Here is a 24,015-nt window from a genome sequence, read left to right as displayed (position 1 = left end):
AGAAATCAAACGATGTATTGCATTAAGCAAATCTACTGCACAAAACCTTTTTAGAGTGTTGAAGAGCAAAGATGTCAGCTTGAGGACTAAGGTGTGCCTGACCCAAGCCATGGCATTTTCAATAATCTCATATGCATGGGAAAGCTGAACAGTGAATAAGGAAGACCTTAGAAGAATTGATGCCTTTGAGTTATGGTGTTGGAGGAGAATATTGAAAGTGTCATGGGCTGCCAAAAGAACCAATAGATCCATTTTGGAAGAAGCGCAGCCAGAGTGCTCCTTGGAGGACAAGATGGTCAAACTTCGTCTCTCATATTTTGGACGTATTGTCAGGAGGGACCAGTCACTGGAGAACATGTTTGGTAGGGTGGAGCATCAGAGAAAAAGAGGAAGACCCCCAACGAGATGGATTGGCCAAGTGGCAGCATTGATGGACTCAAGCATGGCAACAATAGTGAGGATGGCCCAGGATTGGGCAATGTTTCATTCTGCTTTGCATATTGTCGCTATGGGTTGGTACTGACTCGATGGCACCTAACAACAGCAACAACAACATTCAACACACATGGAAGTAGCAGTCAAGAAATCAAATGACATATTACATTAAGCAAATCTACTACAAAGATCTTTTTAAAGTGTTCAAGAGCAGAGGTATCAGTTTAAGAACTAAGGTGAACCTGACCCAAATTGTGGTATTTTCAATATCCTCATATGCATGTGAATGTTGGACATGTGAATAAGGAAAAACATAGAATAATCAATGGATTTTAATTATGGTGTTGGTGAAGAATATTGAAAGTACCATGGATTGCCAGAAGAACAAACAAATCTGTTTTAGAGAATGTACAGACAGAATGGTTCTTAGAAGTATGGATGGTGAGATTTTGTCTCTTGCTCTTTGGACATGTTGTCAGAAGGGATCAGTTTCTTGAGAAAGACATCATGCTTGGTAAATTGGAGAGTCAAGGAAGAAGATGAAGACCTCCAACAAGATGGATTGACAAAGTGGCAACAACAATGGGCTCAAGCATAAAATCAATTGTGAATATGGTGCAGGACCGGGCAGTGTTTCATTGTGTTAAGCCTTGGTAACAACAACATCATATGTGTATTGAGTACCTATTATTGCTCTTTGGTACATTAAGTTGGTTCTGACTCCAAGAGACCCTGTGTACAACAGAATGAAATGCTGCCTGGTCAAAAGGTTGGAGGTTCAAGTTTACCTATAAGCACTCTGGATGAGAGATATGCCTATTTACTTCTGTAGTATTAAAGCCGTTAAATATCCTATTGAGCACAGATCTACTCTAATACATATGGAGTCTTTATGTGTTGGAGTCAACTTAAAGGCAACTGGCTATTTTTTAAATAGTTTTTATTGTGAATTGAGTGACAGTTTACAGGGAAAATGATCAGTTTTGTATTCAACAAATCATGTTTTATTTCACTGCAATGATTACAATCCCCTCCATGTACCATCAGTCAACAGTAATTACCTCTAATCCCCGCCCCCCTTTTTTAATGTACAAATGCAAAACAGAAAATACATATTCATTTAAATGCCCAAAGGGCACTCTTTGCAAGACAGTCTCCTGTCTGAAAGCACACAGTCTTTCTCAGTCCATGGGCCTAGAGTCCTCAGCTGCTCAATTTCTTTTTATTCCATCACCTCTGCCGCTGTCTCTGCTGTTGCTACTTTTCTGGGTAGGATCCCAAACTCCACTCCTATTGTTCCCTCTTGCTAGTCCTAGACTCTTCTGTTCCTAAATGGAAGATTAACTACTCCTCCCTTTTAGTTACACATTTTCTACATTTACAGTTGTGACAATCACAATTAGTTCTGATAACAATTACACACAATTGAATAATAAAATCCTATCCCTGTCTTCCCCTATTGCCGTTCACCAGAACCATCTGGAAAAGAAGAAAACTATTCAGTTGGGATTCTAACTTACCCACCTTGTTCTGAAACTAAGCATACTCATGAAAGCTTGTAAGCCAGCCAGTTGTGCCTTTATAACCCCTTGTTTTTGATAGTCAATGTCTAAGTTACCCATCCGTATCAACCCAATGTACTGAGGAGGCAAACTTGATCTTTGCTATTATGAGTCCTCATTTTATTGGAATTTTGAGCACCTACATCCATAAGCAAAGGTTCAATTCATCAAATTGTAACAATTTACTCTTGCTCCCTGTATCAAACTTCTTTATCTTCATCTGGTTAAGTTCTGGTCAGCTAGCCATCCAAGCTATCTCAAATAGGTACTATCTGCAAGTTTGTGAGTTCTTGCATGCCTCCCCTCACTTCAGGCCAGATGTCCACTCTCAGCTCTAGCTTCCAGTGGCCATGTCAGTGTCCATGTGCTCAGGAGTTCACATGCCTCCTTAAACGTTTGATCAGCCAGTCCTTCCTCTTCTTTCCCTCATCTCTAGGTCAACAGGTACCTATGGAATATGGCGAAACTCAGTCCATGTCTTCATTGTTGCATTTCCCCCACTTCTACTCACAAGTAGACCAGGGAGGCAACTGGATTTCTCACTCTCTCTCTCTCTCTCTCACACACCACTTTAAATAATGAATGAGAATACGTGAAGTGTAGCAGATAGGTACCTTTGATGGCAGGAAGGGGCTTGATTCTTCCACTCCAGGTAAACAGACTGTTCAACACCATTGTTTAAAGGCAGGGACACCCTGTCTGAGGGGCAGTCAACAAAAGTGAAGGGGTAGTGCACTACAATATGTAGTGTGAACAACAGAATGCTTAGGTCTAGATATGCCTGTTTCCAGATGTTTCAGCTTTTAAGAATGAAACTCCATTGTAGGAAGATCTAACCAACTTAATAGGATTCAGTTTCAATAAGAAGTGTTTCTCACAGAGTTCTACAGAGCTTTGAAACTTCATTGCACATAGACTATTAAGTGTGATGTTCTCCACCAGCAATTACATTGGCTCCTGGCCCTAGATGATTAAATTCCATGTTTCATCAATCTAGGCAGACATGCAAAGCTGTTATGTGAGAAACTTCCGTTCAATGGCTCGACAATATGAAGGCTATATTGCTTGGCACTCAAACAATTGTTTTATTTGTTATAATAAAGCAGGTCAATTTGTTTAAAGAAAACAAAGCCGATGCAGAAGGCTGTTGGCATGATGGAAACAAAACCACTGGTGAAGGAGGAAGTCTCCATCTTTCATATAGCCACTGGCGTTGTTCAGTCTCGGAGTCTCCATAATCACCACTTGTCTTTTCTTGACTTTTTTATCTAACAAAATAAACTTCTAGATATAACAACTCAGGTCCCAGCTGGCTGAAATGGGTTTCTTTCCTTCTCTTGGCTCCCCCACCCCGCTCTGTCATCAAGATTATGAATTATCAAGTGGCCCGTTGCTGGGATGGGAGGGAGTTGGGGGAAGCTGATTGGGATGGGGTGGCTCTGCAGCTTGTGTATTTATTTCCTCAAGTCTAAATCAAAGCCTCAGGCCAGCTGCAACTGTGCCTTCAGGCCAAGAATCTATCCCCTTCTATTTCCCTGACAGAATCAGGAAGAGGACCCCTGCTAGGTGATAAACTACAAGGAGCTCCTGGAGGGAGTTAGAGGGAATCCCCTGTTGGAGATCCTGAATCTCCTGGAGACTCGATCATCTTCCTTGTCTATTCAACTTGGTGTAGCCCAGTTCACTGCAACCTTCAGACTCAAATACCAAGTTCCAGCCTCTTTACTCACTTAGCTCCTTAGTGGTTAGTTGAATCCAACCCTCATCTTTTCAATGAAGAGGCATCTGTTAATGAGGACCACCATGGCTCTTCCATTCTTCAATTAGGAAATAAGAGGCATGACGTTTCTAAGTGGGTTAGGTTCTTGCATGAACACAGAGGAAAAAATACAATGTGATCACCATTTCCATTGACCAACTCTTAGATGTACTTGTCTTGTTGAACTCAAAACACAGCCATCCTCTCTCTCTCTCTGCCCTCCCCTTTCACACACCCCCCCCCCCCCCCCCCGCTTCTTCTTGGATCCTCAGATGAAGCAGCTGGTTCATATTTAGATGAAATGAGAAAGCATTTGTCTTTAAATCCAAGAGTCAGTTCCAGCATGTGTGTGGCTGTGGACAGATTGTTGAACCACATCTTACATCTTATACTCACTCTGGGGTACATGGTCAGTGAGTGCATTATTTCTTTCTGTGGTTGTTTTATTTGTTTGAACATATCTAGTTGGATTCATAAAACTTAATTCATCTTACAAGGCTCATATAGTTTCAAGGTTAAAACAAGGGTACTGGAGATACTCAGGTGTGATTTGAATATTGACCCTGCCTCTGTTGTGCGATTTTGTGTGGTTTACTTAATTCTCCTGGTACATCTTTCCTCATCTGTGAAATGGGAATAATACTGCATTCCATACTGGGTTATTGAGAGACTCAAAGAAGGAAGTATATGTACAGGTTCTGGTTCAAAAACACAATAGCTGCCAACTCTGAGGATGAACATGAAAATGTGATGATAATTTCAATGGTTTTTCTGGGAGTTAGACACGTGTATAGAACCTCTTTCATTTGGGACTTTATGGATTGTTATTACAGCTCTCCCTCTTTCTCTTACCTCCTCTCTATTCCTCTTTAAATTGGTTTGGTTTGATCTTCCATGAATGAGTTTGAAAATATAATTCAAAACAAAGCAACTGGAGGTGAAGATTTTGGGCTTGTGTTGTACATCAGAAGCACAAAGTATATACATGCCGAAGTGAGATCCCAATCTCTCTGGATGTGAGATGAAGTCTTTTAGATGGTGTCTCAAAGGAGAAGGAACATATGGTACTGAGCATAACCTTAGTATGATTGAAGACAGAACAATTTGCATTAGAAAATTAATTATCTAATAATCATATAGCATAGTTATATGGTATATGGTGCTGTGGGCTAATGCGTCAGACTGCAAAGTCGTTTGAACTGCAAGATCGGTGGTTCAAGCTCACCAGCCGCTCCTTGGAAGCCCTATACAGGGTCACTATGGGTCGGAATCGACTTGATGGCACTTCACAACACCAACAATAGTTGTATTTTATGCTTGAACATTTGCAACCACCAAAGTCAGTTTAGTCTTTGTTAAATATTCTTTCAGCATCACTGAGTAAGCCACTTGCCTCTTGGTCTCAGCTTATCCCTTTGTGCAATAAAAAAACTGTATTATTATTACTAGTGAAGTCTTCTCTTCAAACAATATCCTACACTGATCACCAATATTAAAAAAGAAACATGATGTGAAGTCATTCTGGTTGAAGAACTCATGGCAATTTAAAACTTTTCAATTTGGGGTCCACTTTGTTTCTGAAAGAACATCTATGAAAAACAAAACAAAACTCATGTCCTAAAGATATCCTCCTCCAAACTAGGTCAAACCAAACCAATCCACTGCCAAAGAACAGATTCCAATTCATCGTGATTTCATATAGGGTTTCCAAGGCTGTAAATCTTTATGGGAGCCGAAAACCTTATCTTTCTCCCACAGAGTGGATGGTGGGCTTGAATCGGCAAGGAGTTACCCTACAGTGCTTCTGGGGCTCCTTCTGTCCTGTTTAAGGGCTGTGGAGTCGGTTCTGACTCATAGCAACTCTGCGTAGGTTTTCCAAGGAGACACTGCTGAGTTTGAACTGCCGACCTTGTGGTTAGCAGTCCAGGGCTTATTTTACAGCACCCTACCAGTACTCCTAAATTGTCTTAATGAAATGGTCCTTCCACTTTCCCTGGCGTAGAATCCTCCAGATCCTATGGAGAAAGGTCTCTAAAATGGATTTTCAAAGTGAGTAGAAGTAATCATCATATTGCTGCTTATTGTTGTGACTACTTTTTCTGAGTGAGGCAAAGGTAACAACATAGCAAAATCTCATTCAATCCTAACAACATCTCTAGGAAGTAGCTACCACTATATTTCTGTTTTGCAGTTGAGGAAAACAGAATTTGAGAGGTTAAGTACCATGGTTCAGGATGACCAGCTAGGATCTCAACTAGGTCTGTCAATTTTCAGAGTCCACAATCTTAATTACTTCTCCAGCTCTCAGCTGGTGAGGATGAGGAGAGAGATACTCAACAGGCTGTGGATGCCTGTTGTATTTGCTTTTCTTGCTCAGTACTTAAAACCACAATGACTGAAAATGTTTAGAAGTGGTTGCCAGATGTAATTTCTGTTAATGGAACTGTGTAAATTTTCATGTTATGAACATAATAAATAATTCGCACCCTGAATGAGCCTGTTTGCTGATGTACTCTCTTCATCAACCTTGAGACCTTGTTAGAACAGTTACATGTGCACCTCTGGAGACAGACTGTTGGTGAGTTTCATGGATGACTAAGCCCTCCTGAGACTGGATGGGAAGGCTGCTTTTTGTTTTGGCTACTGTCTTAGCTTTCTCCAGTCACTGGCCAAGTGAAGGAGCTCCTCCCTATGTAGTCATCCAATCAGCTTAGTCAGAGTTAAAGTCCTGGCTGGCCAGGCACCTGCTAACCAGGGTGGCTGAAGCCAAGGGTTAAGCCAACAGCTGTCTTGACATGTTAAGTGATGTAGACAATCTGAGAAACATGTTAGCCTTGCACAGTCTTTCTGACTCATCCTCTTCTACATGGCTGACTCTTACCTCTCCTCTCCCCTCCTGGGATGTTTTTCCATTTGCGAAGCATTTTTAAACCCTCTCATCTGATCCCTATGTCATCTCTAGGAACTAGGTAACCCTGGCACCAGGCGCCAGATGCAGAAACCAAATCTCATCGAGCTTTTGTGACTTGTCCCAAACCATGTAGCTAATAATTAGCAGAACAATGACTCAAATTCAGGCTTTCTGTCTCCAAATTATACATTCTAACTTTGTCTCAGGAGATGGGATTTAAGATTCTTTAAATTCCTGTTTCTCCTGAGTTTTTTCCCTGACTTTTTATGTTTCTGTCTCTGTGTCCCTGATTTGTTTTCAGGGACTGATAGTTGCTATTTTAGACCCAGCTCGTTATTTCATATGGATCATTCAGTAACTGTTACTCTTTTATTTTTGCCATTCATTTAAAAACATTTATTAAGCACCCTCTCTGTCTCAAGTAGCCCTGGTAGCATAGTGGATTATGAGTTGGGCTGCTAAATTCAAGGTCAGCAGTTCAAATTTACCAGTCACTCTTTGGGAGAAAGATGAGGTTTTCTGTTCTTGTAAATATTTATAACATTGGAAACATTTTTAGGGTCGCTGTGAGTTGGAACCAAGTATGTGGCACACAGCCACTACTACCACCATGTTGTCTCGGTGTGAGGCAAGCTGTTAAAGTGCTCAGTTACTGATCATAAAGGAGCCTTGGCGGTGTTGTGGGTTACATGTTGGGCTGCTAACCACAAGGTCAGCAGTTTGAATCTACCAGTTGCTTTGCCAAAGAAAGAGGAGGTGTTCTGTGCCCATAAATATTTACAGCCTCAGAAACCTGTATAAGGACACTATGAGTTAGAAGCAACTCTACAGATCACAGCAACAGCACTAATCACAAAGGTTGGTGGTTTGAATCCACTCAGAGATACTTCATATAAAAGACCTGGTGATCTACTTCCAACAGGTCTCAGTCATTCAAAGTCCTATTCAGTGCAGTTCTACTCTGATACTCACAGGGTATTTATGAGTCAGAATGAGCTTGACTGCAACTGGTTTTGTTTTGTGTGAGTTTTATTTGTGTGTGTATACCAGGCACTGTGTTTTGAGTTAGAAGAACAAGAGGGCCATTCTGATCATTCTGCTACATTGGATGCTGTTAGTGTTACGTGCCGTTGAGTTGGTTCTAACTCGTAGTGACTCTATATGCAACAGAATGAAACATTGTCCTACGCCATCCTCAGAACTATTGCTGTGTTTCAGCCCCTTGTTACAGCCACTGTGTCAACCATCTCTTGATGGTTTTCTTCTTCTTCTTCTTTTTTTTTTTTGCTGATACTGTATTTAACTAAGCAGGGTGTCCTTCTCCAGGAACTGGTCCTTCCTGATCACATGTCCAAAGTACATGAAATGAATTCTTACCATCCTTTCTTCTAGGGAACATTTTGACTGTTTTTCTTCCATCTTCCTTATTCATTGTAGCTTTCACATGCATTTGAGGGAATTGAAAATACCATGGCTTGGGTCAGGTGTACCTTAGTCCTCAGAGCGTCACTTTTGCTTTTGAATGCTTTAAAGAGGTCTTTAGCAGCAGATTTGCCCAATGCAATGTCTTTAACTTATTGACTTTTGCTTCCATGGGCATTGATTGTGGATCCAAGTAAAGTTAAACTCTTGACATTGTCAATATTTTCTCTGTTTATCATATGTTGTTCATTGGTTCAGTTGTGAGAATGTTTGTTTTCTTTGCATTGAGTTATAATCTATTCATGGGTAACCTGATGGAAAATTGAAATTCAAAAAAAGTTTTTATTGTGAATTGGATGAAGATTTATAGAGGGAATCAATTTTCCATCCAACAATTCACACACATGTAATTTTATGCCATTGATTGCCATCTTTACAATGCAGCGGCACCATCCCACTTCTGTCCTACGTGTCTTGTTTCCATTTATCCTTCTTTCCTATCCCTTCCTTCCTTCTTAACTTTGTCCCTAGGCCAAATGCTGCCCTTTTGATCTCTAATGGTTGATTGTCCAAGGAGATCATACCTCCTCCGTGTTATTGTTAATCTTTATGAGGGTAAATCAAAACATATTGCTACAAACACATAGAAATCTTCATTGAACAAAAATATCAAATGTGAAGTTATCATTTTCATCATATCTACATCTATACACTTCTGAAGGTGGTGTTTCCATCTTTCTAACTCTTTCCTGATAAAATTTGTAGTCTTGGATTTACACCATGTCAACATGACAGTTTATGCATCCTTGAAATGTTCTTTGACTATTCTTAGAACAAAAAGAAGTCTGACGGGGCAAACTCAGGGTTGTAGGGTGGATGGAGTAAAGTTTCCCAAATAATTTTTGTAAGATGGCCCTTGCTACCCATGAAGAATAAGTAGGTGCCTTATCATGATGGAAAAAAATTCCTTGGGGCAACTTTCTGGTCCTTTTCTGACCAATGTTGTTTACAATTAAAAAAAACCAAAAAACTTCTTTATAATAAAGTATCATGTTCATCCTGTGTTATTTGAGAAAATATACCAATATTAGTTCTTTAGACTCTCAAAATACAGTTCCCATAAGCTTCCAAGTTTACCTCTTTGCCTTGAATTTAACTGGCTTAGCAGATTTCCTTGGAAGCCACTGTTTTGATTGGATTCTGCTTTCTGTGTTGTATTAGTAATGACTTGTTTCATAAAATAATTTTCATTACTGTCTATTTTGCTTAGAAGAACCACTCTTTGAGCTAGTGGACCTTTGTACAACACTTTTGGCACCCATCAATCTGAAAGCTTGTTTTGCTTAAAATGCTGATCCAAGTAAGATCCTAATTTCAGTAGCAATGGAGTCCTGGTATGGTGGTGTGGGTTAATGCGCTGGCTTGCAAAGTCAGTTTGAGCTGCAAGGTTGAAGGTTCATGTTCACCTGCTGCTCCTTGGACACCCTATACAGCATTGCTATGGGTCAGAACTGACTTGATGACACTTAACGATAACAATCACATCAATGGTCTTTCCCCACCCGTTTTTGGACTTTAGCCACAGTGTACTTGTTCATCGAGTTTGACTGTCTTCTCCCTCCTGCTTACCTTAGAGGTCTTCCTGACCATCCTTAAGATAATTGACCCAGCTAAAAACTTGTTTTATGTGAGACAGCATTCCCATGAATTTACTGCAAATGTTCAATGATTTGGGAAGATGTTCACTAGAGTTTTGCTGAAAATTTGATTTCAAATTTTTTTTTTTTTATCCATAGCATCAAAATAGTTTTTCTCCTGTTATTTTTTGATGACACACTAATGAGACTAAGGCAAGTGTATTAGTGAGAGGACTTGCTCCAGCCATCCATTGATTGCAAATACATGTTTAAAGACATTTTGTTTGGAATAAATCCATGCATGTATGAATCGGAACCCTAGTATCAGTACTTTTTGACTTACCCTTGTAGACCTTTCTATAGTTTGTCTGAAAGATGACCCATGAGAATGGACCCTGATGGTATTTGAAATACTGCTAGTATAGTTTCCAACACACAGCAACATGCAAGTCACTATAATACAACAAACTGACAAATGAATGGTGGAGTTTTTTCTTTGGTTCTTTAAACTTAAAAAAAAAAATGCTGAACATATATTTCCTTTTTTGTTTTCTAAGTCTAGGTCTTAGCACATTTCATTCAAATACTTTTTTGTGTCTTCTCAAGCCACCCTTTGAACTTTTCTGTTTTGCATTGGGCAAATCTACTGCAAATGATCTGTTTAACGTGTTCAGAAGCAAAGATGCCATTTTGAGGAGTAAGATGTCCCTGATCATGGTATTTTCAATCACCTCATTGGCATGTGAAAACTGAACAATGAATAAGGAAGATTGAAGAAAATTGATGCATTTAAATTATGGTTTTGACAAAGAATATAGAATACACCATGGATTGCCAGAAGAACAAATAACTATGTCTTGCAAAAGTACGGCCTAAATGCTCCTTAGAAGAAAGGGTAGTAGAACTTCGTCTCTTGTACTTTGGGCATGTTATTAAGAGGTACTAGTTCTAGATAAAGCGTTCTGCTCCCGTAATGATTTTACAGCCTCAGAAACCCTGTGCAGGGTCACTGTGAGTTGGAACCGACTCCAAGGTACTTAATAACACCAACAAGAAGTACTTGGAAGAGGTAAAGTGGAGAGTCAGCAAAAAAGAAGCAGACCCTCACGGAGATGGACTGACACTGTGACTGCCACAATGGGCTCAACATTGTAGCAATTGTGAAGATTGGGTAGGGTGAGGCAGTGTTTTGTTCTGTTGGACACCAGGGTTCTATGAGTAGAAACTAACTTGATGACTCCTAACATCACCACCACCACCAACATACTCAAAGTTGCATTTTGGCTCTTGTGGACTTACTTCAATTTTTTTCAGCTTCAACTTGAACTTGCAGTTCCTAACCTTGTACTTACTGATGTGTGTGCAAGCTGAAACTGTCCCACCTATGCTTGTGTTGAACAAGCATTGAACTTTGTACAAAAGTGGATTACTCAATCACTGACATTTAAGGATCAGGAAAGTTTACATAGATACCTAGATTTCTGGATTTTTAAAAGAAATAATGGAACATCTGACACTCTTGGTGATTGAAGCTGAGTGGTTGCTTACTCCTTCAGAAAAATATCCTTCCATTTTCCACTATCCCCAGAGGGCCTATTTCACTTTGAAATATCTTCATGGCCCTCCAAGACATTTGCCTTTCAGTCCTCAAATATCTAGAGTAATATGTAGGAAGGAAGCATGGATAACCCTCTCATTCACTGGATAGATGAATTGGCTTTCTCCTGTGGACTTCTACGGCAGAACACTCATTTTTTGGTTTTCAGATAAAACTTTTCCTTTTTGCCCCAGATTCTATTCATATAACCTTATTTTTCTCTTCCTTAGAAGAGACTTTGTCTCACATACTTTGTGCATGTTATTAAGAGGCACCAGTTCTTACAGAAGGACATCTTATGTGATAAAAGGTCAGTAAAAAAAAACATGAAGACCCTCAATGAGATGAGATGACACAGTGGTTGCAACAATGGGCTCCAACATGATGATGATTGTGAGAATGACCAGGACTGGGCAGTGTTACATTCTGTTTTATATAGAGTTGCAAAGAGTTGGAACCTACCTGGTGGCACCTAACAACAACAAAGGGAAGAAAGAACAGAGAAAGGGAAGAAGTATAATATGCTTTCATTGTGGGGGTGTGAGATGGAGGGGTTATGGCACCATGGATTAATGTGCTAGACTGCAAAGTTGGCTTGAGCCACAATGTTGGCAGTTCAAGCTCACCAGCTGCTCCTCAGAAACCCCATGCAGACAGGGTGGCTATGAGTCAGAACCAACTTGATGGCACTTAATTACAACAACAAATAGAACTCAGTCTACTCTGTTCAGGTAACCAGTAGCTAAAAATGTCAGAAATTAAAAGGCTCCAACACTGCCTATTAATCAGAAAGGAAAAGGAGTGTTGGGAATGTAGTGTTTAATTTTGAAACCAGTAACCACTCAGACCAGGGCTGGAGAGCAATTTGTTTTTTGTTCCCCAATTGCCACTGGACTGATTTTGCCTCTGCAGTGTAATCTTGTTATTCAGTGGTTACACAGGACCGAGTAAATTCATCCTTTGTTCTTCAATGAGAAAAACATCCTCTTGCCTGCTTTTATAAAAAATCATTGCAGTATTTTCTAGTTTAGCAGGAACATGCTTTTATAAAAATACAAATTAGAAATCCAAAGTCATATCTTGTACATTTTCCAAAGACAACAGTAGCCTGAGTTCTCAGTTGCTTTTGCCACTTCCTGAATTCTTTGAAAACCCCCAAAATGATATAATTTCTGCATGTGTATGTGTGTGTGAATAAAGTGGCTCCTTGCAGCTGGAGCTGTGCACAATAATAATCTCACTTTTAGGACTTCAAAGGGGACTGAACTACTTATTCCTAGGGTATTGTTTTTTTGTTTTAAAATTTTCTTGTGAATTGAGTGAAGGTTTACAGACAAGATCATCAATTTTACATTCAACAAGTCATATGTCGTTTCATCTCAATGATCACAGTCCGTGCCATACAACAATAGTTGTTCCACTTCCTGGTTCCATTCTACCCACCTTCCCCATCTGCTCTCAACTTTGTCCTTAGGTAAATGTTGCCTTTTTTATCTTGAATTATTGGCCATGCCATGGTGAGCATACCTCACCGGTGTGTTATATCCTCCATATACCTATCTACTGCTTGGCTGAAAATTGAACCACGAGGGCGAGTTCTTTTCTAGACCCAGGGTCATAGTCTAAGGTTCCTCAAGTCTCCTTCTGACCAATAAGCTCAGGTGTTTTGCTTTTTTTTTAATTTAAATTTTGAGTTTTGTTCTACAGTTTCTCCCAATCCACTCCACTGGGGACTGTCTAATGTGATCCCTTTCAGAGCCTTCAGTAGCATTATGCAGGCATCAACTAGTTCTTCTTGTCTCAGAGTTGTAGAGACTGATATTCACATGTTCCATTAGTCCATTGGATTAATTGATTCCAAGCATCTTCAATTCCCATCACTATTCTTTTTTCCACACAGGGAGAGGTCAATTGCTGCATACTAGAGGCCTGACCATAAACTTTTTTAAAAAAAGTTTTTATTGTGATTTGTGTGAAGGTTCACAGGGCAGGTCATTAGTTTACATTTAACAAATCATATACTTTATTTCATTACGATGATTATAATCCCTTCTTGTACCATCAGTAAACAGCATTCCTCTCTATTCATTTTAGCTCTTTTTTAAAACAAACAAACAAACAAACAAACAACACTCAGGCGTATATAATAATTTAAATCACCAAAGGGCACATTCTGCATGCCTGTCTCCTGGCTGCAAACTCTGAATACCTCTCTTTCTATGAGTCTAGAGTCCTCAGCTGCATACTCTCTCTATGTCCTCATCTCTGTCTCCATCTCTGGTGTTGCTGCTTCTCTGGATAGGGTTTTGCATTCTGCTTCTGCTCCTCTCCTAGGGTCCTCTGTTCCTGGACTATAAGATTAACTACTCCCCCATTTTTGTTACAAATCTTCTACATTTACAATTGTGACAGTCTAAATTAGTCATGATAACAATTACTCACTATTGAAGAATAAGAATCTTTTCCCCATCTCTTTTCACCAGACCCATCTGGACAAATTGAAAACTATTCATCTTAAACTAAACTCCCTCTTGAAAACTTGTAACCCAGTCATTTTGTGCCTCTATTGTCCCCTCATTTTAGGTAGCCAATGTCTGAGTTGCCCATCCCTATCTACCCTGTATACAGTGGGGATGACATTGATACTTGATGTGAAGACTCCTTCCCTCTCAGTTTGTATTTTGAGCTACTACATCCATGAGTATGTTGCTGTTGTCAGGTGCCATCGAGTCGGAACCGACTCATAGCGACCCCATGCACAGCAGAATGAAACAATGTCCGATCCTGGGCCAACCTCACTACCGCTGCCACACTTGAGTCCATCAATGATGCCACCTGGCCAATCCATCTCGTTAGGGGTCTTCCTCTTTTTCTCTGACCCTACACCTTACCCAGCATGACATCCTTCTCCAGCGACTGTTTCCTCCGGACAATATGTCCAAAGTATGAGAGATGAAGCTTAGCCATCCTGGCCTCCAAGGAGCACTCTGGCTGCACTTCTTCCAAAACAGATCTATTGGTTCTTTTGGCAGTCCATGGCACTTTCAGTATTCTCCTCCAACACCACAACTCAAAGGCATCAATTCCTCTATGATCTTCCTTATTCACTGTCCAGCTTTCGCATCCATATGAGGCTATTGAAAACACCATGGCTGGGTCAGGCGCACCTTAGTCCTCAAGCTGACATCTCTGCTCTTCAATACTTTAAAAAGTTCCTGTGCAGCAGATTTGCCCAATGCAGTACGTCGTCTGATCTCTTGACTGCTGCTTCCACGAGTGTTGATAGTTGATCCAAGAAGAATGAAGTCTTTGACAACTTCAATCTTTTCTCCATTGATAAAAATGTTGTTTATTGGTCCAGTAGTGAGGATTTTTGTTTTCTTTACATTGAGATGTAATCCATATTAAGGCTGTGCTCTTTGATCTTCATAAGTAAATGTTTCAAGTCCTTTTCACTTTCAGCAAGCACGGTTGTATCATCTGCATATCGCAGGTTGTTAATGAGTCTTCCTCCAATCCTGATGCCACGTTTTTCTTCATAGAACCCAGCTTCTCATATTATTTGCTCAGCATACAGGTTGAATATGTATGGTGAAAGAATACAACCCTGTTTCACACCTTTCCCAATTTTAAAACATTCAGTGTTCCCATGTTCTGTTCGAACAACTGCTTCTTGGTCTAGGTACAGATTTCTCAGAAGTACCATTAAGTGTTCTGGAATACTCATACTTCTCAATGCTGTCCATAGCTTGTCATGATCCACACAATCGAAAGCCTTTGCGTAGTCAATAAAGCACAGGTAAACATCCTTCTGATATTCTCTGTATCCATGAGTATAGATCAAGTTAATCAAATTTACCCTCATTTCCTTATCTAAAAAAAATTTTTTTTTTTTATTATCGTCTTCCAGGTGAGTTCTGATTATCAAGCCATGGAGGCTAGGTCAAATGGGTACTACCTGCAAGTATGGGTGTTCTTGTGCATCTCCCCTCACTTTGTTTCAACTGGATGCTTCACTCTCAGTTCTAGCCCTCTGTGGCTATGTCCTTGTCCATGGGCTCAGGAGCTCCCAAGTCTCCCTAAATTTCAGACCAACCAGCGCTTCCTCTTCTCTCTCTCATCTCCAGGTCAATGGGAGTCTATGGAACGTGGTTGAATCAACATGGTCAACAGCAAGCTTAATATGCCTGCTCATGTGTTCCCTTTGAGTTTCCATCTTACAGGGGATTTGTCCTGTCCTAAAGGGACTTGATTGCTTGCCTTGATGGCTTCCTGGCAAACAACTTGCTTATTCTTGTAGTAGCCGTAGTAGCCAGTCAAACTGCTGTTTTGTTTTGGGTTTGCTCATAAGCTTTTAAGATCCCAGATGCTTAGAATATTGTCTTGTGGACAACTGACCATGGTGTAACCCAAGATTATAGTCCTGAACCACAAGGCCCAGCAGCTCATTGCCTTAAAATGTTGGATAGTATCCAAGAGGTTGTCATCAATTTGCCTACTGTAAGTACCACCACAATCATAGTTGTATTTGTTGTTGTTGTTGTTATGTGCTGTGGAGTCGGTTCCGACTCATAGAGACCCTGTACAGGGTTTCCAAGGTTGTTAATTTTTACAGGAGCAGAACACCTCATCTTTCTCCCATGGAGCAGCTGGTAGTTTCGAACTGCTGACCTTGCGGTTCGCAGCCCAATTCGTAACCACTATGCTACCAGAGCTCCTTTAGTTGTATTTGTAGGAAAGTTAAATTCTCATGTACAAATGTTGCTGTTGTTAAGTGACCTTGATCAGTACTGACTCATAATGACCCTGTGAACAACAGAAGAAAGCATTGTCTGGTCCTGCACCAATCTGACAATCATTGTTCTGCTTGAGTCCATTGCTACTGCCACTGTGCCAATCCATCTCACTGGGGGTTTTCCTTTATGCTGACCCTCCACTTTACCAAGCAAGATGTCCTTCTCCAGGACTGGTCCCTTCTGATAATATGTCTGAGAAGTATGAGAGACGAAGTCTGGCCATCCTGGTTTCTAAGGAGCATTCTTGCTGTAGTTCTTCCAACATAGATTTGTTTGTACTTCTGGAAGCCCATGGTACTTTTAATATTCTCCCCCAACATCATAACTCAAATGCATCCATTATTCTACCATCTTCCTTAGTCATTGGTCAACTTCATATGCATATGAAGCTGCTGAAAATACTATGGCTTGCGTCAGGTGCACCTTAGTCCTCAAACTGACATCTTTGCTCTTGAACACTTCAAAGAGGTCTTGTTCAGACAATTTGCCTAGTGCAATCCGTCATTGGTTTTCTTGACTGCTGCTTCCATGATTGTTGATGGTTGAGCTGAGCAAAATGAAATCTTTGACAATTTCAGTTTTTTCTCCATTTATCTTGGTGTTCTTTATTGGTCCAGTTGCAGCAATTTTTGTTTACTTTGCATTTAGGTGCAACTCATACCAAATACTTCATCAGTAAGTATTTTAAGTCCCCTTTGCTTTCAGCAAAAAAGGTCATATTATCTACATATTGCATGTTGTTAATTAATCTTCTTCCAATCCTAAGGCTACATTCTTCTTCACATAGACTAGCTACTCGAATTATTTGCTCAGCATTCAGACTGAACAAGTATGGTGAAATAATACAACCCTGATGTACAACTTTCCTAATTTTAAAGCATTTAGTGTTCTCTTGTTCTGTTCAAACAACTGCCTCTTGGTCTATGTACAGGTTCCTCATGAGTACAATTAAGTGTTCTAGAATATTAATTTTCCACAATGTTGTCCATAGCTTGTCATGATCCACACAATCGAAAACCTTTGCATAGTCAATAAAGCGCAGGTAAACATATTTCTGGCATTTTCTGCTTTCAGCCAAGATCCAACTGATGTAATCAATGATGTCCCTCATTCCATGTCCTCTTCTGAAACCTGCTTGAACCTCAGGAAGTTCTCTGTCAATGTACAGTTGCAGCATTTTAAAATTATCTTTAGCAATATTTTACCAGTGCAATATATATATATATATATTTGTTGTTGTTAAGTGACATTGGTCACTTCTGACCCATAGTGACCCTATATAAGGTTTTCAAGGAGCAGCTGGTAAGCGTAAAAGCCAACCTTGTCATTCAAATTGACTTTGCAGCACAGAGCATTAACCCACAATACCACACCAGGATATATATACATATACATGTAGCACTGGCTTTATGTATATATATTATATACATAATATACATAATTCAGCACTGGTAGCATAATGATTATAGTTGGGCCTCTAACCTTAAGGTCAGTTAGAAACTACCAGTGGGTCCAAGGGAGAAAGATGAGGCTTTCTGCTCCTGTAAAGGTTTATGGAAACCACATCAGGGTTGAATGAGTCAGAACTGACTCCACAGTAAATAACCACCACCACCATATATAAAGAGAAGCTTATATTAAGAAAATGGTTCTGATTTGTAGAAATAGGAAAGGCCCAACTTCAGAGCAGGCAAACTAAGATTGGTGGGTGGCTCAAGAATTCAGTAATCCCAAGTCACAGAGCAGCACTTCAGTGCTGGAGCAAGGCCTGGGCAGGTGTCCTGTAGAACTGGCAGTGCAGGGCGCATGAGCAGGGGTGACAAGAACACGTGTTCAGGGCCTTCTGGTGGCATTTGTTTTTCCAAGCACACCCAGCAGGCAGGTCCAGCAGGCAAACACACAGTAGAGTAGGCCGCTGGCTCAGATTCAAAGACCCAGAAGTTGGAGGATGACCCAGATGTGAAATCCAGACTCAGTGGGGAAAAATGCAAGTCTTTCCTGCACATCCATTATATTGGGAGCAGGCAATCCATTCAATTGATTTGCTGTTTATAGCCAATCATCATAGAGTTAACGATGCCTGCTCATAGCCTATTATCATAGAGTTAACTATCAACTGCCAAACAACCGGGAATTCTGGCTCAATCATGTATGATATTCTTGATGTCATCCCACAACTCTTCTGGTCTTTGGTCTTTAGTGTCTAATGCATCAAATCCATTCTTCAGATGACTACTAAATTCAGGTGGGATATGTTCAAGGTCATATTTTGACTCCTGTGGACTAGTTTTAATTTTCTTCAGCTTCACCCTGAACTTGCATATGAGCAATTGATGGCTTGTTTCACAGTCTGACACTGGCCTTATTTTGACTGATGATATGGAACTTTTCACCATCTCTTTCCATGTTGTTGTTGTTGAAGTGCCATTGAGTAGGTTTTGACCCATAGTGACCTTGTATAGGGTTTCCAAGGAGCGGCTGGTGAGCTTGAACCACCGACCTTGCAGTTCAAACAGCTATGCAGTCTGGTGCATTAACCCACAGCGCCACACCAGTACTCCATAGGTGTAGTCAATTTAATTTCTGTGCATTCCATCTGATTAGGTCCATGTCTATAGTCATCTTTTATGTTGCTTAAAACAGGCATTTGTAATATAGAAGTCATTGGTCTTGCAAAATTCTGTCATGCAATCTCCAGTATTAATTTATATCATCAAGGCTATATTTTCCAACTACTGATCTTTCCTCTTTTTACAATCTTTGCATTACAATTGCCAGTAATTATCAATACATCTGGATTGCATGCTTGATCAATTTTAGACTGAAAAAGCTGGTAGAGTTCTTCAATTTCAAAATCATGTACAAATAGACTCTTTCAAACCATTATTTTGGGTATATTCCCAGTTGCTCCCATGCCCATTCAGCCTGTGTGTCTGTCCATGTATCAACCCACAGAACATTGTTGTATATGTTGTATATGTTGTTGTTGTTGTTAAGTGCCGTGGAATCAATTCTGACTCTTTCAAACCATTATTTTGGGTATATTCCCAGTTGCTCCCATGCCCATTCAGCCTGTGTGTCTGTCCATGTATCAACCCACAGAACATTGTTGTATATGTTGTTATTGTTGTTGTTGTTGTTAAGTGCCGTGGAATCAATTCTGACTCGTAGTGACACTGCATAGGGTTTCCAAGGCTGTAAATCTTTACAGGAGCAGAAAGCCTCATCTTTCTCCCATGGAACCGCTGGTAGTTTTGAACTGTTGATCTTGAGGTTCATAGCCCAACTCTTAACCACTATGCTACCAGAGCTCCTTAAGGTTGTATATATATCACTCTAAATCTCTTTCCCTTTTAGTAGGACACTTTTTAATTTATCACACTTTAAAAATTCAGTGACTGGAATATAGTGTGCTAAGATTTGGGGTTCTGGATTCTAGAACCACTCTGCCACTAGCTTGCTGTGTGACCTTGACAACGTCAAGTTTCCTCTCTGGGTTCTAGGTTTTCACTTATAAAATAAGTGTATTCTACTGGATCCAGTTTCCCAAAATTTAGTTATTCAAGTACCACTTTTATGATTTTTTGCTATAGCCACATCTTATCTATTCTATTGTTAACATCCTACTTTTGTCTGACTTTTAATTAAGCATATCTCTTAATAATATATATTTGATATTGATTGCTGTTATAAATGGAAATCTAGTATCAGAAACACTATGGAGAAGTTAACTTTTAAAATAGTATAGTAAGAACAAAGTTATCACATTCTAGTTAAATGCCGTGGGGTATCAAATAGTGGTATTTTCTATTGAAAAGCCTGTTTCCTAGTAAAGTAACTCATTTAATCCTCATGGTAACTGTATGAAAGAAGGTGTTTCAGTAACCTAGTGCTATCATAACAAAACATAGTACAAATGAATGGTTTTAAAGAACAGAATTGTATTTGCTCACAGTTCTGGGGATTGGATGTACAAATCAGGGTCTCAGCTGTATTGATTCCTTCTCAGGCCTCTCTTCTAGTTTCTGGTGACTGCTGGTGATCCTTAGTGCTTCTTTGTTTATAGCTAGGTCCTCACATGGCATCTGTCTTTCTCTTGTGCACGTGTCTCTCTGTCTAGTCTGTTCTTTTTATAATTAAGAAGTGGTTAGATTTAGGACCCAGTCTGCTCTCGTATGACCTCACTAACTTAAAGGAAAGACAACTCTTTCCAAACAGGATCACACCCACATGTACAGGGAGAGACACAATTAAACTCATAATTCAACTTATAATTGGGGGTATAATTATTACTCCATTTTACAGGTGAAGAACTGAGTCACAGAAAGGCGTATTAACTTGCCCAATGTCACAGAGCTAGAGTGTGACTTAGCTGGGATTTTCTCTTTGTTAAAAAGAGAAATTAGCTCTTGTCAGAGCGTGTTAAAGACCCACTCACTACAATGGAACATTTCTCATTGATGTAATCAGAAGGCTTGAAAGAGAATAAAAAGGGGAACCATTTACTCACCATGTGATTCAATGTTCTTGTCTCTTTAACTCATCCTGTATGTCTGTCATTTCTAATGCCTACCTCACTGAAAATTTCTATCCCATGATTTCCTTGCTCTATACTTAAACCCTTATCATCCTCATTTTCAATTGTTGAATATCACATTTTGCCTCTAGTTATTTTTCTTAAACTAAATTTCAGAAGAAAGGCATAAAATGGAATTTTTCACACGAGACCGCTTCTCTCCATTAGGAACACAAAGGGAGCCTGAGATTAGCTGCAATCAGCTAAGTCCCCAGAATGTCACAATAATGACTTGTAGTATCTTTTAATAGCAGTTAGCAAGTCCTGAAGGGTCAGTGTGGCTTGTAGGCAATTGTCATTTCACATTACTCAACACTGCTGTCTTTTATTCTGGGTTCCTGGGGAATCTGGGAATATGGATAATGACAGCAGGTAGGGGTGATGGGAGGAAGAATTGGGAGCAGGTAAGAATATAAGGAGCTCTAGTAGTGTAGTGGTTATGAGTTGGGCTGTGAACCGCAAGGTCAGCAGTTTGAAACTACCAACGGTTCCACGGGAGAAAGATGAGGCGTTCTGCTCCCGTAAAGATATACAGCCTCGGAAAGGGTCGCTATGAGTCAGAACTGACTCCACTCACTTAACAACAGCAACAACAAGAATGGAGGCATGAGCCTAAGACCATCTTTAGAGCAGCTATGGTCCTGAGTTGGGACTGTGAGACATGCCAAGGTTAGATTCATGAAAGGTTGATCCAAACAAGAGCTTTGAATTGGTTTGAACCAGTTCAATAATGACCAATGAAGAGAAACTAGGATACACTGGAATTTATTTAAAAAATGGATGCCTGGAGCAATAAGAAGAATGGGAAAAATTATTGGTTGAATCCCTGGAATGGGAGACTTGGAAGATGGTAGTGAGTCTTTTCAGGAACCTGATGGGGGAGATTGGATTATTGCCACAACAGTGGAGAGTGAGTGACACACAAAGTTGCAGTCAGTCAGTCACCAACTTTGAGTGGGGCACTATTGTAGCAGACTCTGCTGATCAAGAATTTTTGTTACTATGAGTTGCTTATGCTACCCTTGCTTCCTAAGAGGGAGATTAAGTTTCAAGCACAGTGATGGCATATAATTTCTTCTGTTTCATTTATTGTTACAGGAACCCACATTTTACAAATTCCTGTCCACCTTGCTTTCAATTTGTTAGCCATGACCGAAATGGGAAAAGCCTGTTTGAAGCCCTGATACAAACATTTGTGTACAGCACTTCCCTGATGTGCAGTAAAGGACCCCCATAAGTATGACACATTCCTCATCTTCTTGGAGAACAAGTGATGAGCCCTTCTGACAGATGTAATGGCCTGGGACTTCCTGACAGACTATGACTCACTTGTACTGCCCAATCCTCCTGCCCTGGGGATATCTCCAAGAAGCTGAGGGTAGAGGTCTAATTGTTGTGATGTGATGGACTGATGTCACAGTGTAGAGGCTAGTGTCCTAGTTTTACCTTTGCCTTAATTACCATACTGAGAGTAGTTAGGGTATCAGACGTCTGTGTTTGGCCATCTGGCTATGCACTTGACCTGCACTGTCATATTTCATCCTCTCCACCATACTATGGGGCTGATACTATTATTATCCCTACTTTACAGATGAGAAAACCAAGCTTTGCTATTGTTAATTAACTAGAAAGTAGTGAAGCCAAGATTTAAAGCCGAGGAGTCTGGTTTAAGAGCCAAAGCCTTCAAGCTCTATGTTATGCCAAAAGAAGGGGTTTTCTCAGGCAGCTCATGAAGTGGAAGGGAAAGAACGCTGGGTAGGACAGGAATAAGGGCAGATCAGGGACTGTTTCTTTAGGCCGCCACCTCTGGATGACTCAGCTCTAATGAGCCCTCAGAAGTGGGTGATGTATCAGCTGCTATTTTTCTGCTCTGCGGTTTGGAGGAGTAGCTGATCATGGAATGGACTGCATTTTATTATACTCGGTTTTGTGTTCAGAGTCCCTGGGTCTCCTGAGATGCCTCTGAATGGGTTTGAACTGAACATCTTTTGGCTAGTAGTTGAGTGTTTGCAACATCCAATGACTCCTTTGTGTAGGTTAAATCAGTAAATATTTACCAAGCATTTAGAATAGTGTAAGCACTATTCTAACAGGTGAGCACCAGAGAGTGATTGCTTATAAAGGAGGGAGGCTAGTCTGACCATGATAATTGTGTATTCTGAACGCATTGTGGAGTTGCACCTCTCCTTTTCGTTTACTCTGATGACTCATTCTGTAGATTGTGACCATTTTGTTTACATGGTCCTCTAGAAACTTGTTACGACAAACATGGTCCATGAGCCAGCAACATCAGTATCTCTTATGAGCTTCTTTGAAATTCAGGCCCTCAGTAAACCTAATGAAACAGAACCTGCATTTTACCAAGACCCTCAATCTAAATTGAGAAGCACAGCTTTAGAATACTGTAAAAGCAAATAAAAGAAGATAAGGAATTTAGAATTTCCTTGTCTTTTTTGGAGAGTCAGTCTACAGCATGTACTTTGGTTTCCCAAGCTACAGCATTTAGCATAATAATTCACAAGTCTGTTGTTGCTGTTAGGAGCTGTTAAGTCCATACCAACTCATAATGAACCTATTCACAACAGAATGAAACACTTCCCCATGCTGCACCAATCTTACAATCATTGCTATGTTTGAGCCCATTGCTGCTGCTACTTTGCCAATCCATATATTGTAGATTTATCTCTTTTTCTCTGATCCCCTACTTCACCAAACATAATGTCCTTCTCTAGGGACTAGTCCCTATGATAATATGTCCAAAGAATGAGAGACAAAGTCTGGCCATATTGGCTTCTAAGGAGCATTCTGACTGTACTTCTTCCAACACAGATTGGTTTGTTCTTTTGGCAGTCCATGGGACTTTTAATATTCTCCTCCAACCCCTTAGCTCAAAATGCATCAATTCTACTGTCTTTCTTATTCACTACCCAACTTTACATGCACATGAAGCTATTGAAAATACCATAGTTTGGGTTGTTGTTGTTGTTGTTGTTGTCAGGTGCCATCGAGTCGGAATCGACTCATAGCGACCCCATGCACAGCAGAACGAAACAATGTCCGATCTTGGGTAAACCTCACTACCGCTGCCACACTTGAGTTCATCAATGATGCCACCTGGCTGATCCATCTCGTTGGGGGTCTTCCTCTTTTTTTCTAACCCTCCATTTTACCAAGCATGATATCTTTCCCCAGAGACTGTTCCCTCCTGATAATATGTCTAAAGTATGAGAGATGAAGTTTAGACATCTTGGCCTCCAAGGAGCACTCTGGTTGCACTTCTTCCAAAACAGATCTATTGGTTCTTTTGGCAGCCCATGGCA

This window comes from Chrysochloris asiatica, unplaced genomic scaffold (genome assembly GCF_000296735.1).
Source record: "Chrysochloris asiatica unplaced genomic scaffold, ChrAsi1.0 scaffold00073, whole genome shotgun sequence".
In the NCBI taxonomy this organism is placed as follows: Eukaryota; Metazoa; Chordata; class Mammalia; order Afrosoricida; family Chrysochloridae; genus Chrysochloris; species Chrysochloris asiatica.
Note: the sequence above shows the minus strand (reverse complement) of the source record.